This window comes from Excalfactoria chinensis, chromosome 11, assembly GCF_039878825.1.
Source record: "Excalfactoria chinensis isolate bCotChi1 chromosome 11, bCotChi1.hap2, whole genome shotgun sequence".
Lineage (NCBI taxonomy): Eukaryota > Metazoa > Chordata > Aves > Galliformes > Phasianidae > Excalfactoria > Excalfactoria chinensis.
The window spans coordinates 6,908,071-6,920,128 of NC_092835.1; positions in this window are offsets into that span (position 1 = coordinate 6,908,071).

A 12,058-nucleotide genomic window follows, 5' to 3' on the forward strand; every position below is an offset into this window, starting at 1 on the left:
CTTTTTCACACAATTACCTAATCCACTGCTGTACACTGTCTTCAAAATTCAACGCCTTGCCTATGATCTCCAGTTTTAAGAAAAAGTTTGGAGGAGTATAAAAAACATATAGGCTATATGCTTTACTCAGGCACATAGCAATTTTTCCACTTCTTTCACTGAAGGGATATAAGGAATTTTCCAGTTTTTACAAAAATTCACACATTTAAGAAAGGCTGCACTAAGGGCAGACCGGACAGATTTAGTTCTTATTTCTTTCTGGCTAAAAATGAGATATCTGGATGCAGAGATGCATCATTAATCTGAAGTATAAATATTCAGACACTCTGACTTAGTAATACTTTAAAGGTGATAGAAGCAGATGAAAATTTCCAAAACTGTTGGAAAATTTGACACAGCTATTTATGGAGTACTGATCAGAAAAGTGAAAGTTCAACAATTACTCCCCTCCCCTAGTGCCTTTTACCCCCCCTACCCCTCCAAAATAGCAAAAAAGAAATTCTGGCTGCTTGGATTTTTATTTATTTATTTATTTATTTTAAATGTTAGCTCTAAATGTAAGAGATTTAAACTAGCTTAATAGTTAAATAAAGATTAAAATGATATTTATACTCAAGTATCTGCTCTGCAAGTATTGCAATTCGCCCCCCACCTCATTTTCAATGGCTAATGTCTTTTTGGCACATAGGCACAGGAGTTAAATAGCAGGAGTCAGTACATTTTACAATTCAAAACTTCAACAGAAGAGAACACAAGTGGTGTCATCGTACAGATAACTGGAAATCAGTAACATCTACTGCAAAGAACACAACTTTGCTACATTGCTTCTGCTTTTCAGGCTTCACTATACTAATAGTGCACTCAACAGTTAACATTTCAAGTCCTTTCCTCTTAGCTATATTCTACCTTAATATCATCAGCCACGCAAGTCAATCAGACATTTTACTTTACATTTAAGCATAGTTACAAAATGAGATTAAACTTAAAAATTATTAAGGTTGCCACTGGTTGGAGTTTCCTCCATCACGACCAGGTTGAAATCAGTATTTAAATTAATTATGACAGCCATATAAATTACACATAAGAGACTTCTAAAGCTAATTAGTGTCTGAGAGTTTTAATTTGATGTCTGTCTTGGTGTAATATCTGCTTTATGGATTAAATTAATTTTATTAAAACTGCATTATTATAAATTTCCACTTTCATAGTTCCATAAGTTTCACAATTACATGCCATATTTAAATCATAATTGAATGAAACAATATCATTATATTCATGTCTGCTTTCCTGCAGACTTAAAAATAATGTTCTGTTTTCTTCAGTTCACAGAAGTCACAGCTGCTGTAATGATCTGAGCCCAAAGAGCACTGCACTTCAAGGAATCAGTAATCCATGTATCAGTTAATGTCAGTAACATCTGGCTGCACGTAACACACTGTCTTAAGGCCTGTGGCACATTGTGTCTCTTTTCCCTTGGTGCAGAATAAACTTGGTGGGCTCACTGTAACACAGGAGCTCGTATCCAGCTCCAGCTTGGTATCAGTGATAACACAGCCTGCATCTCTTGCCTTTATCTAAACGTACAGCAACAAGTTCTCACAGGAATATCACTTCTATTTGACAGTAGAAATGATGAATGGAGTTATTTTATTTCAACAAAACCCTATAAATCTCAAAAGACAAAAAAAATAAAAAATAAAAAGGGTCCCCTTCATGAGCAGTGGTACACAGCTCTGGCCTCTCACTGTCTGAGGAGACACAAGGTTATCAATACCATCTTCCTTTATAGTGTTAGCTCCAATAAGCAGCATTTTAAATACTATTTTACAGCACAAATGAGTTTTCTTAGTGTGATCACAATGAACTAGCGGCTCCCAGTATGAAATAGCCATTAAGTGATATTTAGCAAAAATAAATATACTTCATACTCATTTTTTAATCTGAATTTGTTTTTAAAAGATAGCTTAGAAAACAGGAAACACAAGAACTGTATTTAAGCAAAAAAGGATGGGGCTAATTCTAGAACATTAAGAATTAAGAATTAATGAATCAGTCAGAGGCACTGATTTATATTCAATACATAACGTCCCTTTACGTACGTTCTGCATGCAGATTGGTAGATTCTGCAATATACAATTTAACTATCTATACATTATGAACAATTTTCTGTTCTTTGAGATTATCAGACATCAAAAAGCTGAGAAGCTACACTAAGTTCCTGACAGAACATCTACATTCAGGCTGTTCTCTAGAATCAAGCTTCCTTCCCTCCCCCCTTCCCCCATAGAAGATTCTAGTTTTATTTCAAAACATCATACTGTAATATACACAAACTGAACAATCAATTCTGCTTGAAAACAGATATAAACCAACCTGTGACAGCAGATCAGAATATCAGCTTGAAAACTTTCTTTTGACATTTGTCTTTTCACTGCCAATTAAAATTTAATTTGGCCTAAGATGAAAAGCAAATCCTTTTATCCCATAGTTGCACGCACAGGAGGAACACACTGCATTAGAAAGCAGCAATGTGGCTTCAGGTTTTGTCTCTGACCTTTGTGACATTGTAGAAAAAAGTTAATAAGTTTATGTGAAACTTAATCTATTAACTGTGATACAACTAATAATTCAATATGCAAAGTATTTATTCAGATTTCAAACAAGGTTTAAAGTTTAGGCCCTCTGTATATCTGGAATTCTTTGGCTTCCATTATAACCACAACATTGAGAAGGAAAAAAAAAATGCAGTTCTTTTTGCTGTAAACTGAAATTACACCTGGAAATACTGATTTCTAGAATATTTCATTGATTCATGAGATGACCAACCAATTTAATCTGAATGAAACTGCATGCTTTACTGATTTTTACACAGACAAGCCAGAAACAGAATATATCCAAACATCAGATAATGACAATCTCATTGAGCTCCATGTAATAAACAGCGCATCTCAAGTGGTCTGAATAACAATATTTAGTTATGGGAACTAAAAGCTGCCACTCTAAGCAAACACCTGCATGCATGGCTTAGAAATACTAATATTATTTACCAGATACTGTAAGTCATGCATAATTTTAGAAAGCAGAATTTTACTCCATCTAGTTTTTACAATTTTGATCATCATCTACAAAATATACTTGGAGGTTTTAATGACTTAGCCAAGGACAGCAGGATCACCTAAAGACTGGACTACTCCCCATTTTCAAATCACAGCGAAAACCTACAATGACTGCAATGGTATGTGCAGTGTGTTCCTGAAACTGCCTGCAAAATGCAAATATGTAAGTTGTGTTGTGAGCCTTTTAGTTCAGAGCCTTTCATAACTGAAAATCAGTCTGCTCTGTCTTCACTACAACCCAAAGCTTGTCTAGCAAAAAGAAGGCGTCCCATTTGATACAATCTCTGTAAGAACTCTATCAAAGGTAATGCACACAGTAAGCACTAGAGCTGAGAACCAGACATGCTTAGCCTTCCAAAAACACCTTTTTATTGCCTCTGTGATTTTATTTATCTTATAAGCAGATGTGAAATAGGCCTGATACTTGGGATCTTTCAACTACCAGCTCAGGGTACAGATGGTCTTTTAACTATTTGTAAGGCTACTTCTTGAACAGCAGGTCTCAATTTCTGAGAAGCTACAGAGCACACAGGCAATTCAGAACATTTGTGTAGTTCACATCCAGTTCATTCAAGGTTAATTATAAACGTTAATAAATTAATTACTAGGAACTCATTTGGTACTAATGTGGACGTCACCTGTAATTCCATATATAGCCCACTGTAATTTAGCATTAATTAAAGCATAGTTAGACAGTGGCACTGGCTAACTTCAAAAAAAATTGATGTACTCTTGTTTTAAAGCATATTTATGACAATAGATGCAAGGAATGAGATCATTTTAGAATGCAACACCCTGCAATATTACTGACTACACAAAAAAATTATATAAAATGATAATTGGTAAAGAACTTGTTGAGCCCTGAGAATTACATTAAACATTAAGAATAGAGATTGCCATTCTTCTACATGAATGACAGGAAAGAGTCATATCTGTTCTTATCACTCTGCTGCAATAGGCAAAGCAGCTACATTTTCAATAATAATCACAGAGTAACAGCCATATTCATGTAGAATAAAAGTATTTTTCCTCATGTAAAATGCTATTAGCCATATTTGAAGGCATTATGTTCAGATATCATTTTTCCATTTCACTAAATGGCAGCCATTAAATGCAATGGCAACTGCATGACAGGGATATTTTTATTACTTCAAAAGGAAGAAAAGGATTAAAATGAGTTTATTCAGAAGTGTGATTTGTCAATTTTTTCTTATCAAGGACTGTGTGAGACAGCTTTAAACCTGAACGCTATGAACTGACCTCCTATTTGAATAAGTTAATGTGATCCAGTGTTCTTAGAAAAGTAGTGAAACCTATCTTTTATATGCAGAAGTCCCAAGAGGAATTTATGCTTTTATACGGTCAGCTGCAAGGTGCCATTTCCTTTTCATCATTTCTGCTTTTATCATATTGTAGTTCTTGACAGCTTAGAGGTTTTTTCTAGTATCTGGTATATGAGTAACTATATAGAGACATTTTTTGTATGAAGGATTTCTTTCCATCCTCCTAGGTTTTACAGTCAAATAAATTTCTACTGCCAGAAATCCCTCTCTTATATTCAAGAGTGGCTAATCACCATATTTGATAGAGCAAGCATCTTACCTAAACATCAAATAGAACTATAAATGGTTACCTTAAAGCATTAAGGAAGGATTTTACTCACGTCAGGTTCTTGCATTTTATATCTTAGGAAGTGTAGTGAAAATGATTTCCCATATGCATACAGAGAGAGAACTAACACCTAGCTGGACTAAATACTATTCACTACGGATTTGCTTGGGAAGATTATCTTCTCCTCCCATTTTGAATTTTTTTTTTTTTAAAGAAAGACTGCATGCAGTGTATTGCTTATTTTATTATTCCTTTAAACATTCTGTGCAAATATTTTCCCAATTGTTTACGTGAACTTATATTTAAAAGCATTTATATTAAAAGTTGGGCACCTTAAATCCATTAGTTATAAATAGAATTATTTAATTAAGAGGTACTTGTGTATTAGTAATGTACAGGTATTTTAAAGTTTTGGCATATTTCTTACTATACAAGCTTACTCCTTCCAGTATAATAACTTAAAAAGACTTCAAAAGGCCAACATTCTCTGCCATCCTTGGTCCATTATTCCTACTAGCTGTTGGCATCAATGGGCTGACTAATAAACGAATTTGGCCATAAGCAGTAATCTGTGACAGTACAGTCTCTGTAACTGAACTATGCACAGACTCAGCCCAGATTTTTCTTTTTCAAGTGTCGTAGTTTTACACAACAAAATATCAGGAGCCTCATTTGTTCAGTCTATACACCAAACAAGCATTTTGTTATAGAAACACACTGGCTGGGAAAAAAATTTTTCATTATATGAGGTCACGGGAAAAAGACTAATGTGGAATAAAAACAGGAAGACTCGTAGGCCATATCTTCAGGAATATATTCTGCAATTGAAATAACACTACATATTCTAGGATTAAAAGACTTTCCTTTAATGTCTTTGTTATTCTAGAACACAAATGAGTAATTGATACTTAAGCTTTCCCTAAAATCGTACCCTATTTCAAGATCTTGGACAGATGCTCAGTAGCTAAAGACTGTTTCACTGAACCCAGTCCGGCTATCCTTACTCGTACGATAGAAGAGACAAGAAATTCTGCTGCTACAAAAAATAAAAAAGGAGTACAGATGCAATGTAAATGCAACTGTTAAGACATTGTTACTATATATCATAAGACATTCTTCTCCCCCTCCCCCTTGACATTGCATTGATCTCACACTGAAAGTGATATTTTGAATGATAAATCATCTGAACTACATCATTCAAAGGGGCACTTCTGACAGCACAGCTATTACTCTACCAAGTTCTGTGATCCTCCACGAGTTTACTACAGAAGTCACATATGAAGATGACACATACTAAAGAACATTGCCTAGGGTTATCAAGTCAGGTTTCAGGTATACTTTGCTGTTTGGATCAATACTTGAAAAACTAGAAACACGTGATTTCAAAGAACAGCTGTTAAATTTGTAACACTTTTCTGAGACGATTTCTTCTGAATTTCACTATTTGGGTTTGAACATATATGATGCATAATTATCATATCTGCAACAGAGCAGCCCATCTTAAATTTATCACAGCCAGATGTAAGCAACAATACTGCTCAAGGTAATGAGAAAGGTAATCTGAGCACATTAATTCTTCAGTAATCAGAGGTAAATCACTGATGGCTGGCACTATGCAATGAAATAGCCTGCTTTCACAGTAAAAAGCAGAAATCTTAAAAAAAAAAAAAAAAAAAAAGCAGTCAGATAACAAAAGAGTTTCACAAAGACGACTATTTTTAAGGAGTCTATTTCAAGTAGAAACAGAGTTTTTTTCCTAACAGACAACTTTCCTGACCTCTACACTAGATGTGAACAAGGAAGTAGTCTTGACCAGATAAAAGCAGTTTGTCATCAAAGGCTTGTGTTCTCCACTGCTAAAGAAATACACACATACACGTGTGTCTACATATGTACATGACATGAAAAATCAGAGGTTACTTTGGATCATCTTCAAAATTATTATTGGCAATAAAAAGCACAGTCTTACCTTGCAGATTTGTATTCTAAACAGTGCATTAATGGGATATTAGATTTTGTGTGACATGCCACACTGCCATCATGAATAAATCACAACTTAACTGAACAATAACTTACCATTTCCATATACTAGAAAGTTGTTTTTCATTGAAGTTTCCATCACTGGAAGTTATTCCTCCACTGCCAGACTTTCTGTAAAATGCAGGAAGACTGCATTAGAGCATCTACTTGCTACTGTATGAATATAAGAGTGCTTTTGCACAACTCAAGTTCATCTGTCATAAAACTAAGCCAATGATGAACATTTTAATTGGGGTAATTAATATGCTAAATACCTGATGATCTTTTCTATGACATAAATAAATAAATAAATGCAAAGGATAGCTCTATTAAAACACTTCAATATTATTGAATTTGTGAATAAGGGCTGACAAACGAATTAACTACAAAGTGATGCTGACCTCTACATATATCTGCAAGAACGTGCCAAAGCAACAATCTGCTTATTTTCTGAAAAGTAGCCTTAATTAATATAATGGTTCAGGTTATTTCATGATTACAACTGTCCTAAAAGTCAGTCCATGGCTTATTCATGATTACGTTTATAAAAGATTCTTTGGTCAGTATAAAGATGTTCTATCCAAAGCTAGAGTCACACTGAACAATTCTCACATTTTTTCACTTTCTTCATTCTACCTAATAACTTTAAATTTACAGCAACTTTAGTTTTAATACAAGAAAACAGCTTTTAAACAGTCATACCTGTCAAGTTTGATAGCTCTACAGTTCAAGGGACTAAGATAAACTATTTACTCATCGACTACATCATTTCTAATCATAATTAGTGTATGTTCTCAAACTTAGCAATTGAGAGTGACAGCAGTACAGCCTGTCCACAGCTAATTGCTATAAATATGCCAGATGTTGTGAAAATCTGGACACAGGGAAAATGAAGCAAATACTGTAAAAATGCAGAAATGCATAATTTAATGGTGTCATCTGTATATATGGCATTATAGTTCAAAAACATAGTAAGCATACACAGCATTTATTAAAATTGCAAAAGGTTATTTCCCTTACATTGAAAGTACATAACAACCACTACCACATGATCTTCCTATTAGTTGTCTTTCAGGGACCAAACACATGTATTTTGCAAGACAAATAATAGCATAGCACTCACATACTTTCATAATATGGTTGCTTATGTATCCAGAATTTGTATTTAAACCAAAAAGAAAATATCTCACTACACAAATAGAAGATAACAATATTATCCAGGTATTGTTAAATGCAAATACAAAGGGGTCAGTTTTTAGTCTGTGGGAACACTTGGAAAGATAATGTAATGGAAAAAGTAGATTAAATAGTTCTACAACTTCTAAGAATAGAAATCAAAATTCTACAGCTACATCGTCCTGGGTCTGGAATGCAAGAAAATGGAGAAAAAAATGCAAGGATAAGCCATACCTGAGAACTCTTAAGCTTGAGAACTTGAGAAAGACTGCCTAATATCAAGAGAAAATGCTCAAAAGAATAGACAATGAGAATTTAACATGCTAGAGATTCACAGGACAATATTAAGAGAACATTTTTGCTATAAAGGACCAGGACATACACAAAACAGATTCCAGCCATTTTTTAAAATGACTGATGTAAAGAAAGACTTGCATCAATTACTTTTCAGTGTGGAAAGTAGAAGTTGACATAGTTTTTAATATGTTGTCCTAGAAGTGACTTCACTCAGGCTCCGATTCACTGATTCAGCAATTGATTACAGAAATCAATCTTTTCACAAGGCTAGTATGCAAAAAGATTACAGCAAAATTCATTATGCATTTTAAAACCTATTACCAATTTTATTTTTCATTTGAAACATAACATTAATAAGACTGAAGTCAAAGGCTAAGAACATGTTATTTGATGTCTTAGATGAGTCATGCTATGCAATAGGTGTTCTGAAGTCTCATTTTTAAGAGGATCATCAGACTGAAAGCTCTTAATACACTGCTTTACTCTGTCAAGATTTCCTAATACCTCCAGCTACACTGCTTGATATGCCTCAAGGTACATCTTCCTTGTACTCTCAAGAAAAGACAGAGCATCATAATGAGTGCATGAGACCTACTGATAAGGTGCTGCCTGCAAAGCATTCCTCTGAAGTCTGATTATACCAGGACCCAAGCAAAGAGTCACAGCTAATGATGTCAGTTGCCAGGACTGTGCCCCAGGCATTTCTCTCCAAGGTCATTCAGTAGTGTTTTGTTTTTTTTTTCATATCTGTGTTGTTTGTTGTCTTTAAGCAGAAATGCAATTATAGCTGTTCAAGTGTCCAGGCTTCTGAGGATGCATAATAGAAGTCAATAAAAATGAAACCTCTAAATGCATCAACCCTTAACATCCTCAATAACAGAATATTTCTGTTGCCCTTCTAAAAATTAAAGCTTCACCTTTAATACTTTTTTTATTTTATTTTACTGCACTTATGACAAAGAAAATCTCTCAAAATTGCACCTTATAATGAGTAATAGCTACATCTAAAAATAAGGGTTTATAGATGGACAGTTAAACTGTGGGTAGATGCGAATAGCCAGCCATAGGCATTTAAGATCTAGTGGTAATCTGAGGCTAGCACAAGAAAGTCTTGCTATTGCAAGAATTTACACATGGAAAGGAGGAGGGCTACAATCACAACGAGCAGTTAGGAAAAGACACTTCATAACTCTATATCATACACCACTGTTGCAGGTCTTCTTAAGAGTGACTGCAGGTAAACACAGGACTTTCCCATCTTGCCTCCCCTGGATAGTTTAAAAAGAGAACAATCTGTAGAGCAGAGTCCTACAACATGCTTGTAGAAGTAAATGCAGCTTGGAGGTAGGACAGAAGAGAGCTTTCTTTTGCTTTATTTTTTGTTATTCAGGCTACATTCATGTGACTCATTTCCATTTAGTTCTCCAAAGAGTTGTAGTAAGAAAATTACTGTCCGTTTCCCTATCTAACAAGATGCACTCTTTCAAGGATGTATCACTGGCTACCTAATAAGAAGAGTGATCTGAGGGTGCACATAAAATCCAAAAATCTACAAGCCAAGGTCTATTTGTTTTTTAAAAGAATTACAGCTCATTTCTCTTTAAAGTCCAATTTCTGCTAATCGACGAGTTCCAGAGCAAAACACAGCCTAGGCAAATGACAACTGCAGACCATTCCTAGTGGGGTTTCACTCGATACTAAACGTGCTTTCTGACCCCGGTGCTTTCAGCAGACAGAGCAAGTGGAATACGTTCACAACTAAACCAGCAGAAACACTGAAATGATTTATCTACTTCTGCCTTTAAGAAGCAGAGATCAAGTCCTACAAAAGAAATTTAAATCATTTTGTACAAGTCACAGGAAGTCATCAAGATGGAGGAGCTTACAGAACTCTGCATGCAGAATCTCACTAATTGCTTTATGCATGTCAGAGCACCACGGAAAAGAAACAGTATAGAGAGTTGAACTATTCCAACTCTCCCACACGTTCTTATGCTCAGGGAGAGAATGAGGAAGTCTGCAGTCATGATGCTACTGTGCACATTTGAGAAAACATCTGACAGACAATGCTACCCCCTAAAGAAACAAAAGAACACCCCCAGTGAAGTTGAAGGTCATGTTTGCATTCTCACTGGAAACAGCAAGGTTATTATAAAAGTAACATCAAAGCCTTTGTCTTGTTATTATTATTTTGCACACTGTTATCCCCGACACCATCCTGGGACAAGACTGTTTCCATTAATAATTTTTAGGTACTTTCATGTTCACTTCCAAACTCTTTCTTTTCTCATGGAAAAGATTTTCTTTGCTATCCAAGTCCTATTTTTGCACTCAAGATAACTGTGCTCAAGTGTCTGAGAAAACTGCAGAGTTGAGACAAATGTGAGAAAGTACGCACACCATGCAATATAGTCAATGGATACAGCTCTGTGAGTGCTTATGTGGATCAGTGCAGGGAATAAAAGGTGCAAAAATCAAGTTTAAGGAAAATGCATTTTCACTGCAAGGATAAAAACTCTTGTGTCAATAATTGATTTGTCCTTTGTTGTATGGGAATCAACCGGCCTGAAAACATTTTATTGTAAACATACTTATAAGAAGTAATAAAGCATCAAATATATAGGTTGCTTTTTTCCGTCATTGTACAGCCTGTATTACCCTTCAGCAATCTCTTTACAACAAACCTCAATTGTGAACAAATGTTAAGAATTATTTGACAATAGGTGTTTTATTGCCCTATACTGTTATTTGTGAACTGTTGCTGAGATGGGTTTTTAGCCACTGATCAACTGCTAGGTTCATTTAAAGAGCAATGACAAGTGGTAGAATGTGGATATGATTTTATTAGGATATTCAAACAAAATAATCTACAAAACCCCTAAAAAAAAAAAATCATAAAAAATCTGTGATAAAGACTAATTGTGTTCTTGGAATGATAAATAAAAATGCTTAATATTACTCAAAGTTGTAGCAATAGTAGCTCTCGGGCTCTTCCATGATCATGTCTTAAATGCATTCTACCTCAGTGAAGACTTTTAGACTTTTTTCTAGTTTTATTTCTGTCATTTTTGTGTTTGCCTTTTTTCTCTAAAGTATTACTCTTATCAGTTGTTTCCTAATGGAAGCCCAGGGTTTCAGTACAATTATTTGAAAATGACTGGTTTGAAGGTTAAATCTTGTAAATGCAATGAGTGTTTAATTCTATTTATTCATTTTGATAGCTAATGACAGAGTTCCATGAGTTCTTGAAATGTGATGCTGCAACACTACAATGCAACAGAAAGCTCAGCAATGATTTCAGGGTGTCAAAGCCCTAGGCCACAGCAAATGAGGAGAAGCCCAAATGCAACAACCACAGACATGAAAACACAGGAAAAAAATCCGCTTACCTTCAGAAAGTCTAAGGTAAGCAGAGATCTCCAGCAACATACCCTTTCTTCCACTTCCAGACCTTAAAATGAGGTCATGGTAGGGATGGATCCTGGCTCTACCCCTTCTGGTCACTCAGGTGCATCGTATGCAGCTGAGCTCTATTGGATTTGCCCTGCCTTCCCACCAGGTGCTCAGTCACTGCTTCATGCTGTGACTTGGAAATTCTGCTACAAGTTCAAACTTCATATTTCTGGATCCAACAGGTGACATCACCAGAAAAGAAGCAGAAATGAAGGGTGCAGAAGAAAGTGTAATTATCTTTTGTTTCCAACATCCATTTTTATTGCTACTAAGCTTTTCAGTGTTTGTCTAGTCAAATGACAGTTACTGCTCTATTGCATCAACTGTACTGCAGTGTGCTTTTATAACGCACTACCTGGGATGGTAGAAGTTGCATATTACTACGT